This window comes from Nipponia nippon, unplaced genomic scaffold (genome assembly GCF_047370975.1).
Source record: "Nipponia nippon isolate SJK-2023a ecotype South Korea unplaced genomic scaffold, ASM4737097v1 scaffold_10, whole genome shotgun sequence".
In the NCBI taxonomy this organism is placed as follows: Eukaryota; Metazoa; Chordata; class Aves; order Pelecaniformes; family Threskiornithidae; genus Nipponia; species Nipponia nippon.
The window spans coordinates 20,872,293-20,894,213 of NW_028262291.1; the positions used below are offsets into that span (position 1 = coordinate 20,872,293).

The window sequence follows — 21,921 nt, forward strand, 5'->3', positions numbered from 1 at the left end:
TACACTTCCTAATTTAAAGGGTGAGGGCCCTCCCAAGATGGAATGGCATGCACGTGGAATAAATACGGGGCTGTGGACAGGAACAGCGGCAAAAATCTCACTTGCCCTCCCATTACTTAAAGAAAATTTCTGTCTGCTGCTTCATCTCCTTCTTCCACAGATCCCTCCTTTAAAAAATCCTCATTGCAGGAGAAACAGCGGGGGCATCTTTTACGCCACTACCTGTCCTGCAGTGATAAATCTCTGCATATTCAAATGCAACCTGCCAAATCACTGGGAGACTGCGCTTCTCCTCAGTGTGATCCTCACCGTGCAACACGTAGGTATGGAAACACACGGGGGCTGATGGCAGCACTATCAGCATCATCGCACGCCATGCGTGTACCAGTCCCCGTCCTCCTAAAGCAGCCTATTTCCTGACAGTCCTATTTCCACTCAAAGCATGGCCAGCGAAGCCCCAGAAACAGCTACCCTAGAAAAATCTTTTTTTTTTTTATTTTATTTATTTTTTTTTTAAATGGGTATTTCAGGAACGAGTTAATACACCTGGAAGTACCGGCCACCTCCTTGCGCCAGCATGTTTCCAGCCTACCAAGGCCTACCACAGGCCCTGCCACAGCAATCTTGCAGGGTTAGAGAACATAAACAAAGAAGTGGACAGCAAGCTGCAATTCTAGAAACCCACCAGAAACCTTTGCCTTCAGGTTGCCATTTCCACCTTCTTCCTCAGCCTTGTCTTCCTGCACCCTGGCAGCCCGGTGCAGGATCCTCCAGCATACTCTCAAGGGCACTTAGAGAGTAAAGTCCAACCACAGGTGCACGCTGGCCAGCCATGACTTAACTCTGCTTCTCCTCCACTGGCTAAAAAGCCAGGAGCAATGCAAGACCAAAGATCCTGTATGACCAGAAAACTGGAGTTCACGTGGACTGCGCCATCCATAGCATCCTGGATCCCAACAAGGGATCCAAGCAAGAGGCTGTAACTTCAGTATCATAAATCACCAGCACACTGAATCCAAGCCTCCCAGCAACACTATTGCTCTCCTTCCCTTGCCTTCAGTTACAATATCTCAAAGACCTAAAAATACTTCTTATTATTTAACAATCCAGCAATTCTTGTGAGAGCTGCTTAGGATGGAAAAAAAACCCAAACAAACAAAAAACAAAAACCCAAACCCTTATCAGATGAGACCAGCAGGTCTCCAAAGCAGAGCACTGGCATTTGTCTACAAAAACTGGCACTGCTCAGACAGTCTCAAGCAAGGAGCAAAACATAGCCAAAACAAGTCTTAATGAAAGCTGTATCTTTTATCTGAGGAAAACAAACAAGTGAACTACATGGAAACTCAGCCAAAAAGAAAAAAGCAACACAATCCCTTGTGAACTGATAAAATATTAGATAGCCCATTGCATTTCTAGCTTAGAGAGAAAAAACAGAATATCCTTAGTGTTTAGTTTCTTTCTAATTCTGGGATATGTTTTTTGGCAGCAAGCCTGGGTTTCACCTGAGGGTAATGCAAAAAGGAACATAAAAAATCCCAACGTGAATGACAACTGAAAAGCAGCCATCTATGTGGGTGTTTCTCTTTCCAAACCAAACTCAGAGTGAAAAGGCTTTTCCAACAAGTCAGCCAAGGAAAGGGAAACTTCATTAAGAGTCACAGTGGGATCTGCCTGAAGAATATGCAAGTATCAGGGCTAAAACCATTCCCCCTGCCCACTACCAGCAGCCCTCCCAGATTTCCATCTGTCCCTGAATATTCACATGCTTAAGGCCATTTGAAGTAGAGACTGGCTTTCCTAACACATCAGGGTTCTTCCATCCTCTGAGGGCAAGAGAGGGAGAGGAAGAGAAATACCTTTTGGGGAGAAAGCACTAATAAGATAGGAGTTCCCCTGAAATAATTAGCAATATAAGGAAAAAAAGAGAAAAGGGGAAAAAAAACACCCCAAAAGAGAACCACACACAAACTTTCCCTAAGGAAAAGCTTCAAACTTATGAAACCTCTATATCCACAGGTCATCGGGGGTATGGCAAGCATGGGGCCGTGTGCTGCAGCAACACCAGGACACATGCAAGATGTTCTGCATCCCACATGCACAGAGGATTTGCAAATAGGTTTGCAACGAGCAAGTCCCCAGGGAACCAGGGAAGACTGAGTAGCTACAACAATCCTAATTTGCCAGCTGATACAGATGGTCTTTCAACAGGAAGATAATAACATGTCTTAGGAAAACATAAGCCCCCCCAGAGAGAAGAGGGTCATTTTGGCACTTAATTTCTCCCAGTCTTCTCAGGAAGCTCAGCAGAAAATGGCAGAGACTTCCCCCACTGCATAAATTCTTTTATGAGGTTAAATTAGATTAATTCCCCCAGGAAGATTACTGCTCTAGACAGTTGATGGGTGCTCTTACCTTGATTCTCATGGTGCTTCTACCCCAGTGACTGAAACAGCACTTAAACTCTTTCACAAAAATAAAGCTCTGTTACCTGCAGGCAATGTATACCCACTTGAACCGAATACAGAATACACCTAAAATCCTAGCAGTACTTCCCCTGTTTCTTCTGGTTTCCAAACATTCAGAAGAAAATTGAAACTCAACAACTTCTCCTTGTTTTCTTAATGGAACCGTGACAAAGCTGCTGTGCAATTGTCTGCTATGGGGGAAAAAAAAGAAGGATAAAGCAAACTGCAGGAGTTAACCTGCAGCAGCAAACAAATCATTTATGTGCCCACACGTGGAGCCAAGCCTAATTTGTCAGAGGAGTAAGTATCAAAGGCTTTGAACACAGTCATCCACTTGCTGGTGTCATCCTCAGACATCTGGTGTTTGCAGCACTAACAGCTAACAGTAACAAAGATGCCTCTGTAAAAGGAGTGGTGGAAATGTCAGGGGAGATGCAAGAACAAGAAGAAAAGATCTCTGCACCTCTGAAGGGTAGTTGTTCATGTGAGAAGCGAGTTCAAGACCCAGAATGGTTAGGAGCAGTTGGTGAAAGCAATGAGGCATATGAATACAGTTTGTCCCTGGAGCAGCAGCTGGGGAGGAGAGGAAGAGACAGCTGCAGCACTGCCCCAGGACATCCCACGCGCCATTCGTTTCAGGGTATCTGACAAGGGTACTCAAACATGGGGATGATAGTGCCTGTATCATCCCAAAGCTTGACCCTCAGCAAGCCTCCAGTGGCCCCAAGCGCAGGTGCAACAGGACAGTGCAATGCACTGCATGGATGCACTCTTCCCACGGATACTGCGGTTAAGGTGAGTTTGCTAACTCACTGCTCAGGGTCAGGCCAAGAGGTTGGCTGCATTCACCACCAGACCATGAACAGCAGTTCCCATCCATCCACTGTTGGTTAACCTCTGTGGCAGTCGTCGCAAGGAAAACCAAGAGCAACCCAGATTGAATCATTCACTGCAGCAAACGCAACACTGTTCTCAACCTCCATTATCCATCCTTATGCTCTCACAACAGCATCACAAGCTATTTTTTCAAGTCAGCATTTATCTTTTTCACTACCTAATACGACATTTCCTCTCCCTTCCCCCAGCCCGAGTATTTGGCGAAATTGCTTCTTCTGCAAATTGCACTGCAAATACTGAACTTTTGCCAGTTAGACAGGGAAAGCCTTGACTAAAAATAAACCACATTTCAGAAAACAGATCCCTTCCCAGTATGATGTAGTGGATAATGCATGCAAGCAGACCTGCCAGGAGAACACAACCTCCATATTTGCATGAGAATCTCATCAAGCTCAATATAGAGACAGCTGCAACTACTGTGACTTGTCCCATCTTAAAAAAAAACAGGGGGAAAAAAAGGAGCGAGGTAGGGTTGAGGGAGAGGTAGGGTTGAGGGTCCTGGCGTAAATCAAGTTTCCACCTGTTTTGGCAGGAAGAGAAGTGCCACTAGGCACTGCCTGTACCCCCTGTGAACGCAGCTGCTCATAACCCATAGCAGAGGAAGCGGATGACACACCACTCCCTACATGGCCACTACATGATGCAAAACCCTCAGGAATTACAGGAAATTCACTGCAATTCAGGTGTGTAGGAGAATGACTTGGGCTTTTGCCACCTGAGTCACCAGGAGTCTGGCGCACTGACTCAGTGCTTGCTCCCTCCGACTCAGATGCACCTGTGACAGCTTGCTAGCAAATGGAGGCACTCCTGCCTTTGCTGTTCCCCTTCTCATTATGGTTCTCCCTTTTAAAAAAGAGGCCTTCTATGCTAGAAAATTAATTTAAGAAAAGGAAGGTACAACGAGAAGGCTAGCATGGGAAGCACGGGCAGTGCTCTACTAACCGGCTCTGCTTTAAGCTCCGAAGCGGAGAGCACGGCTGCTTGCATGGTGCAATAAACCCCAGGAAATACAGGGGAATGAGGTGGAAACAGCTCCGCCCTGACTCCTACTCCTCCAGCGCATTCACCGCACCGCCCAGACAGTCCTGGATGAACCAGGTTTTCAAGAAAGGTTGCTTTCCATAATGAATCCATTTCACTTTTTTAGGGATCAAGAAAGCTTCATGCAGCGAGTTACGGTTATGTCCTCCTACAATCAAATGGACCATTCAGGCAGGCCAAATGAAAGGCAATGCCATTTTGGGATGAGATCCATCAGGGATGGACATTTGCAGAGGGGCTTATTTTGCTCTGTAAGCTCTTACGGCAAGCTGAAGGCTCGAGGTCGGTGTGCCAGTCCAATCCCTCCCTATCCATCAATGCTCCCACGGTAGCGTCCATCTACCCACTTCTCAGACCTCCCCTGAGCGACCACAAATGGCAAAATATTCCACTCCAATTCCAGTAGCTGCACACACACCTCTGGTCAGCTGGGACCATAATTCCAGGTAATAAAAAAGTAGCCTGCAATCCAGCCCTGTATTTTCTCCTCCTCAAAGCAATGCAGGAATTGAAACCAAGGTGCAAGCAGACCTGCTGCTAGCACAGTGAGGGGCATTACTGAAAGCACGTTTGGCATCTCGGTGACTGCAACTGAATCAAGCAATCCACTTACAGTGCTGAACAGTTGCAGACAGCACAGATGAGATTTTTCAGTTGAGCACTGATGCCTTAAAGCAATAGATATATTAAATAACTCGGGCAAAAGGATGCACCGGGCAGCGCAGTGGAGGCACTACTCCACTGCTTCTGATAGCAATCAGTGGCAGAGCAGAGCAGTAATTATCCAGGGAGGAATAAGCTGCTACAGGCTGTTCTTGCCGTACATTAAGAAAACAACAGCAGATTTGTTCATGGTTGGATACCAACATGAAAACAGCTTCCTCCCACCCCCACTCAGGGCAGCGGGCAGACGCACGCTACAGGGGAGCTACCAAAGGCCAGCAAAGCAGGAGGGCGCAGGAGTGCCGTGCGCAGCTGCAAGCTCAACCGGGATTCCCCAGCTGGTGCTATGGGAAAGAAAAGGCTGTGCCTGTGTTAGCAAGGAGCGTGGCCTCCCAGGAGCTGCTCTGCAGCAATGCTGTGTTTTCCAATGCTTTCCTCAGAGGGCTGTCAGCAAGGCTAAGCGCAAACCTTACCTTCTGCCTGGATGTTTTCACAACACATCTGAACGGAAGAAAACTATTCACTGCGGAGTGGTCTCTCCCACAGTATCTCTCAATCCACACCCGTAAGGCAGACTTTGCACACATTTCACTCTTGGACACATACAGACCCTCTCCCCCTTGCCAGGAGCACGGCAAACATACCTGTTCAGAGCATCGGCTTCTCTTAAGGCACTGACAAGGAGCCAGAACAGGATCCCCATCGGCATACAGGAACTGGCAAATCCTGTAAGCGTTAGAGAGAACAGTAATTAGTGACACTAATAACAACTGGCTGGTGAAAGGGAAGGATGCCAAGGCAACCTCGCGAGAGATGGGAGGGTGTTAGATCCCTGCCCTGAACACACTCCTGCCTAGCCCTCGCACCACAGCGGAGGTACCCAGCATGAGGCTGTCAGGGAAATTCTCCAAAATCACAGAAGGAAGCCAATGTAAAAAGCAAGATGATGAGTCCCAAACCAAAGCTGTTTGTCCAGCAAAGCCTCCTCAACTGAAGTTAATGTCTAAGTACAGGGCAGAAAAGAGGCTGATAAAGGGACGGAAGCAGTCACCTACACGACTCCCCTACTCCTCTCCCTGAGATGCTGCTGAAGATCTGCTCCACAGCACTTGTGCAATTTCTTCTAGTTTGCAGAGCAAATTAACCCCATCTGATGTTAAAGCCAGGCTGCTTCCATTTTTTCATTATTATTGATTCATCATTATGGTTTCATAATATAAATGATTTTATATTTCCCACTGATTGCTTTATAAAGCTTTCGTACATTAGTCACACAAAAGACATCTAGCAGCACTGAGCAAAAGCTGTGACAGAAGTCGCCTCCGTGGGCTGCAGAAGCACCTCGCTGCAGGCATGCAAAGTGCCTGCTGCATGCCAAAGAATAGGTATCAGGAAAAAAAAGATGTTTTACTGGAAACAAATCTAAGCAGCCATAAGGAGATGTTTTTCTGATGATACAACTGATGCAAAGGTCACCGCATCTAATACGGTTTTACTTTTCCCGTTCTGTTCATGCAACGGTTCGGAGACAGCAATGAACATGGTGGATGAGCAACCATCCTGAAGCCCGTTTTAACAGAGAGGATTTGGAATCCGGGGGAGGTAAGGAAACAGGGTAGGACAACTTCTCCAGTCAAAACACCAAACCAGCAAGGGGAAGGTACAGGATCAGCCTGACAACGTCTCACATATTTCCTGCCAACTGGACCTCGTTATGAACTGCAAGAAAACTTACTCATGCAGCGCACTGGTTTACCTTGGACTGAGAAAGAGACTTGCTTGTTTTCCCTAGTCTCTGTGGGTCACTCACAGATGTCAGCCATTGCCAGCCAGTATTTAAAGAACTGAGAAAAACTGTAATCCATTCGGCCCCCCATTTTCTCCTTTCTCCTTTCCCATTACAGAAGGGCTGAAGGCATTTTTAAGGACGAAAACAATGCTGAAGACCACAAGACCACAGCACAGACCTTGGACTCCAGCCTCAAGCACAAATTTTCCATCACCATTTATAATTGCTCTCTCTGCTGCTTTATATTACCACTCTAGCCAAAACACAAGAGTTATTTACTCAAGTTATGTACCTCCAGGAAGCTCTTCTGTTTTTCTTTTGAAGGCAGTAACTGAACACCATTCTGCAGTAGAACATAAAGTCTCTACAAGGACAGAAATAACATGACAAATCCAACCTGGCCAACAATCTTCAGTCGTGGTTTATGGAAAAGACAACTTTCCTCCCCCAGCAAGGAAATTCATACCTTAGCTTCACATGGCTTACGTCTAAAGGGGCTGCATAGCTTTGTAGGAGTTCATCTGCATAGGCATCAACCCACTCCTGCACCAGGGCTCAGCACGTGGGGGAGAGCAGCATGGCTGCTGTGCAGACAACCTTTTCTCCCCTCCTCCTTCAGCTCCTTCTTCCTCTAACAAATTTCTCAATGCAACTATTAGACAACATTGCAGAAACATCACTAGCAAAGTTCAAACTCCTCGCCTCCTGGTACTGCTGAGCAAGGCAAACAGAGATGCTTGTAGCTTCTTTAAGTGCTGCTGGCTGCTGGATTTAATCAAACCCATATGAGGGTGGCCTGGCCTGCCTTCCCAAAGCAACCACAGCTCTCAGGCAAAGCATTTTGTCCCACAGCAGCCAGAGATACTGGAAACACAGCTGAGTCCCAGGGAATCAGCCCCTCGTTCCCAAACTCCCTTCTTGCAGTGCCCAGCGGTGTCACTTGCCCCAGGGCTGCTCCTCCCCAGAGACACAACATGACCATGCTCTGGGCAATGCAGAGCATGGATGACACACGCCTTCCTGCAGCTCCAACTTGTTCACCAAAATATGCATTTCTTGGTGTCACCACCCCAGCAACCTCTTTTTGTCCTTGACCTCGATGTCACAATGTATTGCGTGTTGTCAGACTGAACTAGTGCTGCAGAGACACAATAACGTTTTATTTTATCTAATGCAGCAAATAAAGATTCACCAGAGTTTAAAAAAAAAAAAGTTATGAAGCATAGGAGCAGAGGATTGAGTGATACTGGGCAACCTAAAAAGGGAGAAGGAAGCATCACCAGATCAGGAGTGAAAGGTGCAAGCAAAACGATGGGGCAGAGAAATAGGAGAGCTCTGCCTAGCAGGAGCAGCCAGAGAAGTCCCCCACGCCATAGGCAGTAAAAGAGAAGGGTGGCACTGGCCAAGAGAGCAGGCACATGACCTTGGGGGACCTGCCAGGCCCCAAGCCTGACCGTGCAGCTTTGCTAAGGCCCCTGTCACAAGCAGATACACCCACCATAAAAGAAACCCTACTTTGAAGCCTGAATACGGGGATGGGGTGTTTCCTGCCAGCTTTGAGAAATAATAAAGTTTCCTTTAAGAGGCTTATGCTAATTTTCTCCCCCCGTCCCATGATGAGCTTGCAACACCAGCAATTTCAAGCTCAAGCAAACAGCTCTGGCCCCTCATAACCAACAGCAAGGCTGAGTGTCTGCACTGCTTTTAACAGGAAGAGGCACAACCCCCTTCGACACAAGGACACATGATGAACTCTTCAGATCCGGCTAGCATGTCAAGAGTTACCAAAAACACGCCAGCTCCCCAGTCAACAGACCTTGAGAAGTCACCATCAAGGCAATAACATACTTGCAACAAGCACCTAACACAACAGCTTTTCAGCCCAAGATGGGTCAAATAAATCATAGAATCCTAGAATCGTTAAGGTTGGAAAAGACCCTTAAGTCAGGCAGGAAGATAAACCTACCCCTAGCCATATGGCTAGAGGAGAAGAGGACAGCAGGATTTGTCCTGCTTACTCCCAGAGAGGCACTGACACATCAGGCCCTGGTCTACAGCATATTTAAGCAGAGAAATCATAGAATCACAGAGTGGTTTGGGTTGGAAGGAACCTTTTGAAGGTCATCTACTCCAACCCCCTGCCATGGGCAGGGACATCTTGCACTAGATCAGATTGCTCAAAGCCCCGTCCAACCAGACCTTGAACACTTTCAGTGATGGGGCATCCACAACTTCTCTGGGCAACCTGTTCCAGTGCCTTGCCACCTCATCGTAGAAAATTTCTCCCTTATATTCAATCTAATATTCTCCTTGATACATTCAGCAGAAGATTTCATTTAAAAGCTGTGCTCAAAGTCCTCCTGGAGGGATACCTCCCCTGGGTTAACTGGGAAGCTGAACGTTTTCAGCATGTACATGAAGCCATCAGTCAGCAGTGCACCTCAAAGGACTCTACCAACACTGTAGCCTCCCAGAAATATTAACACACTTTGCAATCCTTACTCCTCCTTTACAGGGAGAGAAACTGGGGCAGAAGCAGGATATGCTCTACCAGGGGCTACAGGGCTGCCCTTCAGCAAGCCATGCCCACTCCCACATGCTCATCAGCTTAAGTGATACAAAACTATCCTTTGCTGTCAAAACAGACAGTCCTGCCTTTTCACTTCTCCCCCTTCTACACATCCCAGTCATCTCTACGCTTGTGGTAGCAACCATCGCTTGCTTGATCCAACTGGAAGCCATCCCAGAAAGAAGAAAATAAAGGGGAAGGATTTCTGGCAGGAGAACAGCCTGAGATCTGCTAAAGCTGATGGGAAGCACGACCTCAGGAAGATGGCACAGCAGTACATCTAGAAACCTAGATGAGGCTTTCAAGCCACAGTGCTTCGACCCATCATAGCTTTGTCTTTGCACAGCGGTAAGTCACTTAAAAAACATTAATGGCTCCATTCACTGCTCAATGTGCCCAGCCACTCATTTTTCTAAAGACGCACCCAAACCAGCCTGATGAAGTGCTACCTGAGGTCTCCAAACTCAGCTGATGCACCCAAACAGCAACACACCACAGCTATGCAAGCCTCACAGCTTACTAAGGAATAGTGGTAAAACAAGATTTCTCCAAAAGGTTTGGGGATTTTTTGTGTGTGTGTGTGTTTTGCCATAGCTGAAAGGTCTTCAGGAGAAGAGGAGCAAAGACAAGCATATGCGAAGGATCTAGCAAAAGCTCTTAAGCAAAGCAGACAGCAGGATGCTGAAAATAAATACGCAAAGCCCTTTGCAGCACCAAAGTTCAAATCCATCTGGACATTCCTGAGGCTGTCACGGCAGCCTACAGAAGGGATTTTCCAATTCCTTGCAAAGAAACACTGGAAAATAAGGACGGAAAAACACAAGCACAGGCTCAAACTCTAAGCCAGCCCTTCATCCTCAGATGTGACCTCCTTCAACACCACAAGGAGTGTGGAGGGAGAGCGTGGCACAGCCCTACGTGGTCCCCACAGGCTGGCTTGTCCAAGCCCCCTCCACCTCCATCCCACTCCTCCTCTGGCGCAGGGGTGGATGGAGGGGTCCTGACGGACCCAGGTGCAGCTCAGGGTTCCGGAGGGGCTGCCAGCACAAGCCTTCACCACCCGGCCAGCCACCTCACCTCTAAAACCAGCCAGAGCACAATCCCCACCTAAAGAAGTACACACCACGAAGCTGTGCTGAGTGGAGGGAGCTGATGCACCGGCATCCCCAGAGGTACCATCCAAACATCCCAGCAGCAGTCCGATGGAGCTCCCCCACCCCAAGCTCCTTACAGCGGTGACGGAGGCAGAGCTGATCCTCTCTTGTTTTTCTAAGTTTACGCAGCATTAGTCACACCAGCTCCTGATGAAGCTGCCCTGGGGCCCCCAGGCAAGCCTTCCCTGAGATTGCTGCCGTGTTCTCACCGAAACCACCAACTCCGCCAGCTCTCGACACGAACAGATGAGCACAGTTAAAACCCTCACAGTCAAGCCTCCTTTAAACACCCTTCACAGAAACACCCAGAGCTGCTCCTCCTCTAAATGCAGCTTTTTTTTTCCCCGCACCAGAAAAAGCACAAAGCTACTCAAATTGAGTTTCCGTGCTACTAAAATCAATTAACCAGCTACGCATCTCCAACTGCCCTGTTCTCAGTTTTCCTGATAACCGTTACCATGCAGAGCACATGCACACCCCAGAAATATCCCAAAGCATCCTTAAGAAAATCATGGACTTTATTACAAACCTCAAGCTTTCACCTATGTAGAAATTCATCTTATCTTAGTTTTAAAGAAAAAAAACAAACAAACCACAACCTGATTAATTCAGGCCAATTTTTACAGAGCAGAGTTTCTGAAGTTAACTGCAGCTAGCTGTAACCACAGAGCTATGCTAGGCAGGACACAAGAGCCATCGCGCATGCGACATTTATGCCAGGGACCTTTCAGTTACCTGCATGCCACCTCCTGGCAGCGGGGACTTGGGGCAGAGCACAGCTTCTCGGCTTGCAGGAAAAAACAGCTCATTGCACTCACCAAGATGCAAACGACCACCGAGAACAGATGGAAGCAATGCCCACGCCTGGCTCAAAAGACGAGCTGCCAAAGCAATCAAGACAGCCCAGCCCTTCAGCTGCACCTCCCCAGAGGTCTCCTGGCTGGTGCCACTGGCTTTGCAGCACCACAAAGAATCACTCTGCAACACAGCTTTGCAAGCAGACGTCTAGGAGCAGCAGGAGCAGCCTCTGGTGCACAGCTTCTTTTGCTCATTTCTTAATATAATTTCTTGAAATTAAACAAGAAGAGCTAAATTCATGCTCTATCAGCTCAAGGAGGATAACAGCTAACACAATCTTTTCATTTCAAAGCCTGACACTTCCAGCAGTTGGAGAATATGGACTAGCAGCACTGTTAGAGCCACAAACTAAACATTAGGGGTGTGTTTCCCAGCCAAGGGCTGGAGGGGCAATTACCCCTCCTGCCCAGCCTCTCTGGGGATGGACCTTCCTGTCCATCCAGCTGCCCCCGTGCCAGATCCAGCACCCTGCAGGAGATAACTGCTTAATCCCCCAAGGACTGAACCACTTTGACATGCCGCAGAAAGAGGACAGTGGAGAGCCAGCCGGCATGCTCAAGGCAGGAAAGCAGTAAGGGAAGAAGTCCCTGTAAAATCCCAACAGATGACTTGGAAAACCATTTTCTTAGACACACAGGGGGCTGACAACAGTGCACCACTGCCAAAGAGGGGCAGAGATCCCCCCACCTCCCTCCACTCTGCGCTGGAGAGAAAAGCTCTGCCCGCCACCAGGCCTCTGCCCGCCACTGGACTGAGCGCTGGTGCATGAGAGGGCAGGACAACAACGATGTCCATCTGGACCCTCGGACATTAAAAGCACAGTGACGGCAATGCTGCAGGGAAGAAAGCTCTTTGCACTCTCACTGGTCTGCAAAAGGCCAGAATAAATGAGGGGATTTACAGACCAAGGCCAAAAGCAACACACACTTGCAGAGCCGAGTCCACCCCTTGTCTCTACACATGCACCATGCAATTATTTTCCACGGAAACCAGATTACAGCATCCCAGTTTAAGAGGCAGCTAATCACATTTTAAACATGTCAGCTGGAAACAAGTTCAACCCCTTCAATGGTTAAGGTCTTCTGAAGCTTATTGGTTTTCTCAGCTATATGTTATATATCCCCCATTCCCAATTCAACTTCAAATTCCACCTGCTGTATCTCATGGCATCTTTCTCTTGCAGTATGGGAAACTGAGCAGCCTCCAGCCAGATCTCTTCACCACACAGAGGCACCAAAGCACAACCACCAGGTCACCTGTCAAACGCCCCAAAGTTGAGCAAACAGAGCGTCAGGTCTCCAGCCTCAAAAACTCAGAGAAGACCCAGAGGAGCTGACTCCCTGATACCACAACATGAATTAATGCCAAGGACAGTTGCTTGTGGCTTTTCAACAGGTGTCTTGATAGAGCCCAGCACTGAGGCAACATTGCTCACCAAATGTCGTGCTGTTCAAGGTATCTCTAGCACTGCTCAGCATCCTCAGTTCATGACCTGCAGAGCCTGCAGTGGGATTTACACTGTAAGTTCAAGACAGTCAGAAGGACAATGCTATCAGGCTCTATTTGCTCAGCCTCTAGACATCTAGAGCAAACAGGCTTGGAGTCTCCAGGACGCCAAGCAACGGTCCTACCAGCCCTTTCTGCTAGGGAGCAGTGTGAGGGGTGTCAGTCCACAGCAGCTCAGGCCGCTCCTCCACAGCTGTGCTGGCACAACTGCCTGGTCAGCTACACAACAAATGAGATGAGGATGCAGATATGGCTCAAAAATACTTCAGTAAAGAACAAATTCAGTGCCGGGCCACCCAAACTATTGTACCAAGGCAGCAAGAAGGTGGCTCAACCCTGTAGCTAGGCCAGAAGAGCCATCAAGAAAATCAATGCTTTGCAGATCAGGTACACGTTTCCCTGTGAAAGTCATGCAGCAAGTCAGGGAGCAAAGAAAATAGTGATAATTTGAAACAATTTCAGTAATTTATTCTGGTTAGCACTGTAATCAGCAGCAATAGCACACGCAACACTTCTGACCCACTTTATTACCACCCAAAGGAAACAAACATATTACATCCTCCCTATTAAGTCCCCCCCATTCAGACAACCATGCTCTCACGACCAGTTTTGACTTGTGGAACTGAGGGGGGGTGGGGGAAGAGAGAAACAATAAGAACAAGACACCACAGACACAACATTTTTTGAGAAACAATTTCTAAACATGTAGGTCATTTTCTTACCTGTTCCCTCCTCATCTACTCTGCATTGAAAAGTTTCACAAGATACACAATTCACTACCAGTGCAAGTTTGCTTCACTCAAGCTCAAATCAGATGTCAGAGCTATGAAAGCAGGAAAGGAGACACAAAAATTTTATCTTGGGAAGAGAAAACCATGCTACTAAACTAAAACTTGAGTAGTCAGCTACGATGCAAATGGGGGAAACGTGAAGAAAAAAAAAAAAAAAAAAACCAGCAATTGCACTAGCTCAGACCGATAGCTGCATCCCTCCAACATCCTGCCACTGCGGCGGTGAGCAGCAGCCGTGGCTCTCGCACACTTGGTTGAGGCAACTGCCGGACGGGTTTCCACGGTACACCCTCCATGCACCTGGCACGCTGCAGCTTTAGCAGCCGGGGAAAGGCATGCAAAGCATGATACTCACTGATTGGGGAAGAGAATTGAAGGGAAGGGGAGGCAGGAGATTTAAAAACTCGAGCCAAGTGGCGAGTCTTAATGAGATCCTGCCGATTTCTGGTGAGGGAGCTGGCTCAAAGTGTGTGCGTAAAGAAGCCAGGCATGTCTGCACAGCTACTGCAAAGAAAAGTAAGAGATGCATGAGCAGGCTGTGGACTTTGGACAGCTGTCCCAGCTGCTGCTAGATCACTGGCAAAGCATGCACCCCACTTTGCTTAACAAGCAGATCTCCCCCACACCTTTTACAGCAGAGGAGGCATCAGCAAGCTGCTGAATACACCAACAAACAAGCATTTCCGAGCAAGCTGGCTTTAATTCTGCTGTCAGGATGCCAGCAGGGCCCCAAGTCCTAAGGAGATCAGATTTGTACCAACAGACACTCGAGCAAAGCTGGTGTGATGGAGGCACGTGGGGGGCTGAGCATCCCCAGCACCTGCTTCCTCTTCACGGACCTTTTCCCCCCCTTGGACTGATGACAAGTAGTTTCCCACATGGAAAATACTGCGCTGAGCTCCAAAAGGTGGGGGCAAGTGCCTCGTTTGCTTGATTTTTGGGGTACCAGAGGACTGGGGCTCATTGGCACTGTGAGCTCCCACCCTGCTGGACACAACTGCTCAGCAGCCGCCTGCAGCACAGGAAACTCCTCTGCATAAAGCTGAACGGTGCTGGCTCCTGTGTTTGATTTCCAGGATCCAAGCCACAAGGAGAGCTAAAAATATCCCAATTAACCATTCCTTTTCAACACAAGACTCGATGATGGTGCCACAAGGGTATTATACAACTGCAAACAGGAAGATGTGGTCTGCAAAAAAAAAAGAAATTGAGCTGGGAAAACAGCTGGCCAGGACAGTACTCTCTGAATTCAAGTGTGGACCACACCACCCAAAAATGTGGAGGAGCTTGTGCTACTTGCAATTGTGGTGGCTAGCTCTGATATGCTTGCAAGCTTTCTGGTGTGATATACACAGGGTATCATTTTTGCTCTGCATTGATTACACACAGAGAGCTCATTCTGGCTATATCCCATGCAAGCTGTCTCCTGAATCGGATGGCTGCTTAGCTTTGTGTCATCCTGCATGTCAGGAGTTAAGCAGGAAACTTTTATTCCTGGTAAAACCCATTGCAAAGAGACAGCTAGGCTCCGGAGCTAAGGATTTCTTCACATGCAGATTTATCAGCAATTTTTTTTTATCACTGCCCGGTCTTTATGCTGATATCTAGACTTTAAACATCATCTGTGGGTAATACAGGAGTACATTACTCACAGTGGCACACCCGAGAGAACAAGCAAATCCTCTCCATTTGAGCCTGAGAGTTGGCTTTACACTGGAATTACATTTATCTCTCCGGAACTAGACTCCCATTAATGGAATTACCAGGCAGGCTGCTTCAGACTTAACACTTGAGAGAGGCGGGCTGGGATGGCACTGCTCCAGCCTCAACCCGCAAAGCGTGCACTGTTTCTCCATCCTCCAACGAGCTGCTGCCCTAACAAGCCCGACCCCGTGACAAGAGCCAGCGAAACAAAAGAAATAAACTCAAATTGTCCAGGGCAATCAATACCTTTCTAGGAACACCCAGGCCTCTTGCCAGCTCTCTTCCAACCCCAATTTAGCTCTCCTGCAGCACAGAGGGGGATAGCATGTGCAGGAGCAACCGGGTAGGATGCTGAGCCGGCAAGCACAGCTGGTGCTCAAGCAGGCACTTAAGGGAGGTGAATCTGCACCGGTCCCTCTGCAAATACCTGATGCTGAGGGTGTCAAAGCAAACCCACAGCTAAAGAGCACCCATCCACCTTGAAAATCACACAGCAAGCCTCGAGTCTGAATAGTTGTTTCAGAAATACCCACTGCTACATAAAATGGGTAGGCATATCGTAGCAAACAGCCAAGATTGCTAACCTCAGCACTAAAGATTATCTTGCACATGCTATAAAACTGCCTTCCATCACACAGCAGCTATTGCACTCCCATGCCAAGAGACTTGCAGCATGGCATGAACCAGCCCCTTAAACCACCCCTGCACTACCCAATAAAATGGACAACTGCAAGTGCCGCAGGCTGCCAAAAGCTAAAGGGGATGCAGCAAGCAACCCTACCGCAAAGCTCCACCAATAACACTGCAACTTCAGCATCTCTGGGGGCTGTTCTTTGCAGAGAGTAGGTTTGTTTAGGTGGGGTTTTTTCCAAGTCACCTCCAAAGGGACTTCTCTGTCCTTGGCAGGGAGGGAGCATAAGGAGAAAACAGAGATTCACCAGCACTTGGACAATGTTTGCCCCAGGTATGGAGACCCAGGTGCACAGCACTGCCAAAGTAAGTAAAAGATAGATAGCAAGGGGAAAGCTTACTTGCAGAGTATAGATGTGCTCTTACAACAGCTTGAGCTGTGGGAGCTGAACTACTCTCTCCTGTAATTAAAATGCAGGAGAGGAAAGCACAGGAATTACTCCAGTGTAACTGTGAAGGACTAACAGGCTTTGAGTTTCAAAGTCGATCTTAGCACACACTCTTCGGTGTAATTTTAATTAAAAAAAAAAAGGAAAAAAGAGGTTTTGCTTTTTCCTGCACAACCCTGTTATTAAACCACACAAGGAGCAAATGAGGGAGACTGGCTGGGGCTGATGAAGCAAGGCTGAAGGCAGTCCTCTCTTCCCCCCTGCCCCTGCATTTGCTCTGCCAGTTGCTCTCAGCAACATAACGATTCAGGGAGGCAGACTGCCCCGTGACAGGAAAAACACATGTAACACCCAGGCGGTGAAACCTCACATCTGAGAGCATCTATGCAAAACACAGCCTGAAACATTTTTTCCAGCTCCACAGAGCCGACTTGATGTTTTGCAAAACCGAGCTGGTGAAACACTATCGCTTGCATCGAAGGTGAGATTTGCCAGCAGGATATACTCTCAAGCATTTCCCTATTTTCTGCCTATCGGGAAAAAAAAAAAAAAAAAGGCAGCTTATGGGCAAAATTACGGGGTCCTGCAGCTCAGGGTCATGTAAAAGAGACAGGAGGACATCAGAAGAAGAAATGATACACGTGCAACACTCTTCAGTCTGGCACCCAGGGGAATAGCTTAGCTAAGAAAACAACTTTCTTTTTAAAATAATGATAAAGGTAAGAAGCCGTCAGACTTATGAGTCAAGCTCCAAGATAAGAAATCATACTGCTGGATGGGTGTGGCTGCCTGCTTGTTTGGTTGCTGTTGGGGGTTTTTTAAAAGATAAATGTGTCTTTTAGAACATGTTTATTGGCCAATCTTCCCTCTGCTGAAAAAAAAAAAAAAACAAGAAGGAAGCTCACAACCATGAAAATGATCCATGAAAGGCAGGACAGTTTCCGAAGGGCTGAGATCATGCTTCACAGGCCCTTTAAAGGAAGATGCAACATACGAGTAAGTTGAAAAGGATGAAAGAGAGCAAATTTAAAATTCTAAGTAGTTTGATAACATATCATTCAGAGAAGCTATTAAGCAAACTCTGCAAGAGGCAGAGCCCATTCACAGACTGGAACCTGTCAAGGAAAAGAAATAAATAATTTTTAAAAAAATCTATTTTTCAATTGTAAAGCTGTTGACATATAGGAGTATTGCATCAGAAATTCACAGTCTGGAGGAGGCTAGCTCAGCAAATGCATCCAGGAAAAAAAGTAACTTATACATCAGAGGAAGAACTAAGGCAAATCCCTTCAGAAGGGTATAAAATTGACCAGAGAGTGCTTTTGAATCCAACAGAACAACGGCTTGAACACAGTTGAGGTAGAAGTACAAAAGTACTGCAAGAGAGCAAACAGTGTAAAGCACCCAAGAGCTCAATGGAGCAAAAGCTACAGCAGGTCCCATTGCTCGCTCCAACTTCCCTGCTGCTCAGTGAATTACAATAATTTGGGGACAGGCATCACCGCCTGCAGCCCTGCCAGCTCAGCCCAGGACTTTGCTGCTCTCCAAACAGCAAGGTGTTAAGCAGCCACCACTGAGGTTATACAACAGAAGCGATTTTGTAATCATTTTGGTTTAAAAAGCATTTTGCATTGGCCTTCACTGCTGTTCGGTTTTGCCTTTTCTTATTCAAGAACATCAGAGGGGAAGAAAAGTGACCGAGCACAAGGCAAGCCCTTTACTAGAACGACAGGTTTTTAACTAAACCCTGGATATTGCCCCTGCTGAACACAGCTTTAAATTAAAGCATCAAGCCCATGAATAGCCTCCTCTTTCTCAGCACAGCACTGGCAGAGAAAGGTCCCAACACCCTCACACGCTTTGCTATGCATGCCCTGATCGAGCGCATCCCCTTTTCCCGCCAAAAATAGGGCACCAAATCCCAGCTGGTCTGCAGCTCCCCAGAAGGCTCCAGCACATGCCTTCATCTGCCATTTTGGCATGCACCCGAAAATCCCTGCTCCAGACCCAGCATCACCTTCCTTGTCCAACAGGGAGATGTTGCCCTTAACTTCAGTTGAAGCACAAGAGCAAACAGAAGCATTTCTTGAGGGAAAAGACCTCATGATTCACCATGGTGCCAGATTTCACTTTTTTGCATGTTGTTTTTAAAGGAGGTATTGCAAGGCAAGGGGCGGGGGGGAACCAACTGCAAGCAGCAGGTTCACTAATTCAGGCACTTGAGCTGCTGCATCTCCAAGTGCCCCTGTCACCTGCAGGGACCAAACCCAGCTGTCCCACCAGCACTGCCAGCTATGTCCCAGGCAGCAGGTATTTTGGGGGCTCCCCCAGCTGCCCACTGGGCACCCAGGCCATACCTCTCCCACCCCGCATGTCCCCAGAGAGCAGCAGGGCTGGGGAGGGCAGGTGAAGGCTCACCACCCAGTCCCCCCAAAGAGCATGCCTGGCTGCTCGGAAGGCAAAGCCTCCCCTAACAGCAACCAAGGTGATCACGGGCAGCTCCTGTGCCGCTTCATCCAGTGGGAGGGAAACAATACTTGGGTTTTGGTTTTGTTTTGTTCTGTTTTGACCTCAATGCAACTCCACCTCGACTCAGAGGACCCCCCCCCAGTCCCCTGGCAGAGTCTCTGCCAGGTGCACAGCCCCATGCTCTGACCCTCCACATAGCCCCCGCCTTGGCACACAGCCCTCTGCAGCCCCCCCTCCAAGCACACAGCTCTTTGCAGCCCCCCTCCAAGCACACAGCTCTTTGCAGCCCCCCTCCAAGCACACAGCTCTTTGCAGCCCCCCTCCAAGCACACAGCTCTTTGCAGCCTCCCCCCACAAGCACACAGCCCTTTACAGTCCTTCACCTCCCAAAATGCTTTCCCGTGCCCACCAAGCCCTTTGCAGCCTTCCCGAGGCCCCTATTCGTGCAGCCCTGTGGACACCCCCTCGTATTTCATGCTTTCCCATTCGGGGGTGCCCCAAACACACAGCTCTCTGCAAACCCCTAGATGCTCCCGGGCACACAGACCTTTGCAACCCTCCCCCCCATGCCCCTGGACACATAGCCTTTTGCAACCCCGCCCGGTGCCCCCGGATACCCAGCCGTCTGCACACCGCGCCCCCCCCCCCCGATGCCCCCATGCCTACAGCCCCCTGCAGCCCCCCCGGCGCCCCCAGACACATGCCCTTCGCAACGCCCCCCCCCCCCCCGGTGCTTCCCCACGCACGCTCTCCGCTGGCTCCGCACGCCGCCGTACCCCCGGGCGGACCCCGCCGCGCCCCAAACCCTCTCCCGCCCCGCCACGCCGCCCGCTCCGGTGCTCACCGCGGGGCGCCGCGCGGGCGGGCACGAGCTCCTGGCCCCGCCGCGCATCCTCCGGCGCGCGCCCAGCGCGGCCCGCCGCGCGCCGCCGCCAAGCCCCAGCCGGCGCGCCCCGCGCAGGCGCAGTGGAAACCCCGAGCGGGGCGGGAAAGTGCCGGCGCCGCACGGCGTCTCGCGAGAAGAGAATAGAGGGGCGGCGGGAAGAACGCTTAGTAAGCGGGGGAATTAGCTCAAATGGTAGAGCGCTCGCTTAGCATGCGAGAGGTAGCGGGATCGATGCCCGCATTCTCCAGAGCCTCTTTTTCCTCCCGTGGTTGCCAGGCCGCAGGGCTTTGCTTTGGCGACCCAATCAATGCGTTTTGCTTTTCTCTTGAAAATTCCTTAAATTCTTATTTGCTTCCTTAAAATTCCTAAAGGTACATTTGCTTAACCTGTGGTTAAGGCAAGCAGAGCACTGCCTACTGTATGCACAGCGTTGCGAGAGGGCCTTCTGCTTGCTCATTTAATATTGCACAAGGCCTGCAACAGGGAGCAGCTCCCACTCCTCCGGTGTTTCCCTCGGCAGCTGCGGCCCCAGCCCTCACCTGCTCATCCCATCCAGGAGCCAGAGAGCTCCAGAGATGCCCCCTCCTGGGAGCCTCCGACAGAGCCAAAATACTCATTTGACTGTAGTAAATTTGAGAAGGAATTAAAATACCTCAAGGAGGCATAGATGTTTGTGCCATTTAGTCAAGAAACTAGCAAGATTTTGCCCAGTGAATTTATCCAGGTGCAAAGTTCAGGCAAATATTAAAATTCTTCACGTTCTTCTATTATTCTACTGCAACAAGCCACAAGGAATAATCAAATGCTTTAAAGAAAAAGACAGTGGATTTTAAAAACTGAAGGTATATCATGAAAAAAACCCAACCCCATAGGAATACACTCTGTTGGCATTTCCATCCCAGTCACAAGCTGAACTGGAAACCAACGGTGGAAAAGAATTCCGCACACTTTCTCCAGTTATATGTGTGAGGAAATGACCTTTCTGACAAATTTCAATGACAAAGAGCGGAATTCAGCTTTCAAGCTGCTCACAGCCCCCAGCCTACACCCGAGCAAACTGCAGAACATCCCATCCCCAGACCTCTGCAGTGGGCCTGGGTTAGGCTCACCCCCCTGCAGAGCACATGCCCGAGCCCTGGAGTGTTGATGAGGGGAGAGATCTGGCTCGGAGCCCACGCTTTTAAATCCCAGGGGACTTCCCAGAGTGTTCATGAGATCCCCAAGCAGGACCGGGGGCACAGTGGAAAACAGCAGTGGGTGCCTTCCAGACTGACCAAGTTCTTCTGCAACATCCTTCCATTAAATCGCATCTTCAGAAAGAGTAAGAAGCCTTAATATTCTTGGGTCTCCTTTTAAAAACAATAAACCTGGGGAAACTCTTTTTGTCTAAATAAATCTCATGTGCAGAGATTTTTGCAGAGCAGCACTACTTAGCTATGGTCTTTTTGTGCATCTATAGCCATGCCATACCCCAGGCTCAAGTCCTGTCTATTTTACTCTTCAACTTCTGTAGGTCTTTGAAAGTCCTTCTAACCCCACTGCTCTTCTTTATAGGCAGCATGGATGTTTAAAAAGATAATTCCCAATTAATTCCCAATAGCCCAAAGAAGAACTGGATTGAAGAGAGGATGCAGTGGTTTTTCAAAGTGATTATTTGCCACAAATACCCATGAATTCTCATGGGTAGTCGCATGGAGACTAAAGAGAGATGTCTCCACTGGCAGTGGACATCTACCAGTCCTTTCCAGAAAATGGCAATGGTAACATGCAAACTGAAGTGTGAAAAACAGATGAGTGTATGGTTGCTGGGGTTTTTTTATCTTGAAGATGTCATTCTTGGCTTTTAAAGCTGATTTACACTCAGGCTTCTGAGTCCCAGACAAACTCATGAAATAACCAGCTGCTGCTACAATGGTCTTCAAAGCTTCGACAAATGATTCGAGTCTTCCTATGCAGCAGGATTTAACAGGAAAGTGAAATCCATCGCAGTTTCCCATTTCATCAGCTGCTACGCAGCCGGCATGAAGAGACTGTATTGTGAAATACA

At 48.5% G+C, this 21,921-nt stretch overlaps 1 protein-coding gene and 1 non-coding gene across 4 annotated transcripts in view; one reads left to right on the top strand and one right to left on the bottom strand.

Moving 5' to 3' along the window:
* LOC104017320 (USP6 N-terminal-like protein) overlaps nt 1–19,939 on the bottom strand; it is an 83,279-nt gene extending 63,340 nt beyond the window's left edge. For all 3 annotated transcript variants that reach the window (XR_015701884.1, XM_087745880.1, XM_087745877.1), the window contains exons 1-2: nt 19,833–19,939; nt 5,714–5,795 (exon numbers count right to left, since the gene is read on the bottom strand). The gene's annotated coding sequence lies outside the window, so the exon portion shown is untranslated. The remainder of the gene's footprint in view (nt 1–5,713; nt 5,796–19,832) is intronic.
* Nucleotides 19,940–20,048: 109 nt separating this feature from the next.
* On the top strand, nt 20,049–20,121 carry TRNAA-AGC (transfer RNA alanine (anticodon AGC)). The gene has a single exon. It is a non-coding gene; the product is annotated as a tRNA-Ala (tRNA).
* The last annotated feature ends 1,800 nt before the right edge of the window (nt 20,122–21,921 follow it).